Source organism: Pteropus vampyrus, unplaced genomic scaffold (assembly GCF_000151845.1).
Source record: "Pteropus vampyrus isolate Shadow unplaced genomic scaffold, Pvam_2.0 Scaffold150, whole genome shotgun sequence".
Lineage (NCBI taxonomy): Eukaryota > Metazoa > Chordata > Mammalia > Chiroptera > Pteropodidae > Pteropus > Pteropus vampyrus.
Window position 1 is genome coordinate 3689925 of NW_011888931.1, and position 4406 is coordinate 3694330.

Consider the following 4406-nt stretch of genomic DNA (forward strand, 5'->3'; position numbering starts at 1 on the left):
GAAAGTCTTTTACGGCTTTGACAAATGGTTCTAGATAACTGGATTTAAATTATGGAGAAATTTTCAACTGAAGACTACTTTCAGTGTTCTGTCAAAGAGTAAATCAATGAACATACCACACTCAAAAGCTAGACTTGTTGTATACTTTGAGTTTGGATTTTGGTGCAAATGGTTTCCATTCTTTGGTTGTATTATATTCTGGAAAGCATTCCTACTTCTGTGACAGCATATATATGTGGTTTTATAATGCGCCCAATATGATGTCATTATTTTTTCCCTCTGTAGATGGAGGAAAATTGAATATTTGCTGTTTGAAAAGAGTCATACGCACAGTGATAGAGCTGTTTGTACTAATTTGGTTTTCTCAAGATATTCTCTTTTTTTCCCTCTTCAACATTAAAAAATCAAGTTATTTTTGGTGCCGAAGTGCTAGAAACAGGCTATTAACCAAACCTAGTAGACTATAATACATGGTACTTTAGCGAACTGCTTGAAATCATAAAAAGAGTCTTTACTGGCATTCTTTAAAAGAAATTGAAATGTATAATATAACATTTCTTATTAAAGTTGAGGCCCTCCCTCTCATTCGTTCACTGAACACGCTGATTACAACTTACGACCAATGGCTATAATTTGATTATATTCCCATTTTCACTATTACCCCAATATTTAATCAACAATAGGAAGCATATTAATGGCCACTATATCAGTTAGGACATAGACATCACTGCAGGTCCAATGAAAATACATAGTCCAAAACAAGAAAAAAGCTTATTTTTCTCTACACACAAATATCCACGCTGGTACCAAGGGTCTGTTCCATAAAATCAGAGATGTGTATGCTCCTCTCTCTTGGCATAGTGCTGTTCTGGATTGTTGCCCTTGTCTGAATAATCCAAGAAAGCCTACCAGATCCATAATTAGCCTGTGGCAAAGAAGAAAAGGGAAGGAAGGGTATAAACCTCAGAAGTTGTACATATCACTGTGCACGTATCCCATCCTATAGTCATATGGCCACACCTGGCTGCTAGAGAGGCTGGACAATGACACCTTTATTCCGGGTGGCCATTTGCCCAGCTAAAATAGTCTAATACCATTCAAATAAGGGAACACAGACTTCGAGTACAATTAAGATTCTTTGCCAGAGTCACCAGCTATTCCCTGTGAATCAAGCATTATAGATTCGACTTTCGGTTATAATCTTTTATTCTCAAGCAACACCTGTCTTGCACACAGACTTATACTCAATTAAGTTCTTTCTAATTCAACTTTTTTCCTGGTCTTCAGCATGGATCACAATCATTAACTAAACAAACAAAAACATTCTTCGTCCCTAATATGGGTTTTTGGTGATAAACAGAATTTTTAAAAACCATTGAGCACTTTCTCTTAAAACTTTCACAACATATGGTTTTGAATAGATTAATATGAAGCATATAAATAATTTAATTTGATAGTAAAGCAAAATATCTAAAGGCACAACTTACGCAATTAGAGAGTTTTCTTTAGGTCCAATTTGAATTGGGAACTTGTTGGTTCTGGTAGCAGGGACTTTCCAAGGGGTGATGCTGGCTTCCAGCACCAGTTATCTACAGTCCACATTTGGGGAACAGACTTAGGGGTATGTATAAATTAGAGGGGTTTTTTTATTGCAAACAATAGAAATCGACTCTGAAAAACAATAGAAATTAAGCCAGGGGAAAAGGAAGGAATGCATCACCATGTTACAGGGGTTGCTCATAGGAAAAAAGAGAAAGCAAAAGGACCAGGTCTCATGAATGACAGAAACCAAAGCAGGGCAGGCAGCCCTGGGGAGCTGTCGGAAAAACCCTCAGGACACCTCTGCCACAGTGAAACAGCCCTTACGGTCTTATGTCCTCGGTCATTGTTCTCTGGATTCTAACTCTTGGGAGAAGACTCTGAAGCTTAGTGTCATGGGCTGATTGTGTGTGTCACTCACCTCCATCCCCTCCTCCCCCCAAAATCTCCTATGTTGAAGTCTTAACCCCCAGTACCTCAGAATGTGACTATATTTAGAGAGTCTTTAAAGAGGTTATTAAATTAAAATGAGGACATTAGAGTGGACCGTAATCCAATATGACTGGTGTCTTTATAAGAAGAGGAAGTTTAGACACAGACACCTATAAAGGAGAGTGTCATGTGAGCATGAAGGTAGCCATCTACAAGCCAAAAAAGCCTCAGAAGAAGCCCATCCTCCTGATATCTTGATCTTGGACTTCTAGGCTCCTGGAAAAAAAAATTTCTATTGTGTACCCAGACTGTGGTGCCTTTTTTTATGGCAGCCCTACCAGACATAACATTTGGCTTATCTTTTCTTTAAGACTGCGTGCAGTGAAACAGAGGCAGCCTGCCCAAAGAAGGGGGAAAGAACCAGCAGAAAAAGTTCAAAATAGAAAACATGATACATATCTCCAAATACTTGAGGGCTCTTCATATGGAAGAGATATTACATTTATTCCATGTTAAGAGAAAATTAGTGTCACTGGAAGATCTGAGAAAACATATAATGACAAATATAATAAAGAGCTGCCTAATATAACAGAATACAATCAACTGTAATATAATAATATAACATAATAATAATTAAAACAAATATTATCAGTATTATAGGTAACATTTATTGAGTACTACTGTGGGCCAAGAACCGTGGAAGCTATTTTCCTGCATTATATTATTTAATACACTCAAAAACCTCATGAGCAAGTGACTTTCATAACCCTTATTTTTAAAATAATGAAATTGAAATTAGCAAATGATAAAAGCATATGTTGAACCCAGGCCTATCTGAGTTTGGAGCTAGAATTCCTATCCTAGCAAGCAATACTAACTTTAAAAGTATTCAAACAGCAGCTCAACTTATTGTGGAGGCAGAATTCATAACTGCAGTTTTCCAAACCCATAATCTTTGCTCAAGCTTTTGATTTCAAGAGGCGATGTACTTTTCTTTGTTTTAGCCCTGGTCGGTACATTCTTAGGGGAGGCAGAGACTGGCAGGCTTCAAGAGCTGCAGTTACAAAGAAGCTTTAGAAGGTTAAGAGATTGTTGAAGTATGTGCTGGACTGTATAAGGCAGGTAAAAATTGCTAGATCAAAACAAATGCTTGGAGTGTTCCCAAGATATTTAACTACTACCTATGTTGAAGAAAAGTCCCCTCAGTCAGTGTTTATATGTTTCATGTCTTATAACTACTCTGCACCTTATAACCATAGATGTGACTCAGTGCTAAATTTTTTATAAGAAGTCTACTTTTTGAGGTCAGGCTGAAATGTTTAGGGCTGTCTCCTCTATAATGGATCATCCTATTTAGTGTAGCATCTGCCGGCCTAGGCTGTGCATTAGAAAACGTGGAAGAACTGTTAAACAATATATAAGCCTGAGCCTCATTCCCAGAAATGATAATTCAGTTGGTCTGGGATGCGGATATTTTTAGAACTTGCCCCCAGTGCTTCTAATATGCATCCAGGGTCAAGAACCACTGTCTAAGAACTCTATGTTCTAACTGTGCTTCAAACCAATAAAATTCTTTTTCTATAAGAAACCTACCTGAATTTTTTCTAAGTTAGAAAAGCATCAAACTGTCTCTGGATTTTATTCTTTCTAATAGAAAGGCTCATGGTATGAATGAATCCATCCTGTCAAACAACAAAGATATGAAACTTTTTCTTATTCACTATCAATGATGCAGGAAATTACTGATGTAGTTGCAAAATTTGACCAAATGATGTCTATACCTTTTTATTCTAGATTATTACATTTTCATATTCTGTTTAGTTAAAAAAATTTTATGAACATGAAAGAAAGTCACTTAGAAATGGGACTTAGTTAATGTATGCTTATCTGTTGTGACGATAACACTGCATAACAAATAGCCACAAACCCTCACTGCCAGAGAATGTTGTGTTCGTAGACCATGCATATGAGGTGACTTGAGGATTGGCTTAGTGATTCTGCTGTTCTTGGCGGAACTAGTTCATACAACTGGGGATGAGCTGGCCATTGTCTGATCCAGGTGACTAGATGTGACTGAGGTGACCAGGCTCTGTTCACATTTCTCACAACCTCCAGCAGGCTGACCCAAAGATAAGCTATGGCGATGGCAGAGGTGTCAGAGAGCAAGCCACAGACTCCCTTTTCAAGACATTGCTTGTGTCAGGTCAGCTAACATCTTATTAGCCAAAACGAGTCATCTGTCTGGCTGAGCCCAATATTAAGGGATGATGGGCAGTTACTCCACCCACTTGCAAAAGGCGTGAAAACAGGGAGGTAAGGAGAATTGAAGCCATCACTGTAATTCTACCACTGTTGGAAAAACAAATCCAATAATGTCAAGCTATGAATTGGAGTATAGAAACTAAAGAAAGATAATGATATGGTAAAAGAAAATA

General features: G+C 37.6%; 1 long non-coding RNA gene across 1 annotated transcript in view; it reads right to left on the reverse strand.

Moving 5' to 3' along the window:
• Positions 1 to 588: 588 nt before the first annotated feature.
• The window catches only part of LOC105298323, a 47035-nt gene continuing 43217 nt past the window's right edge, over positions 589 to 4406 (reverse strand). Inside the window, exon 5 of the long non-coding RNA XR_896429.2 lies at positions 589 to 925. This is a non-coding gene — a long non-coding RNA (uncharacterized LOC105298323). The remainder of the gene's footprint in view (positions 926 to 4406) is intronic.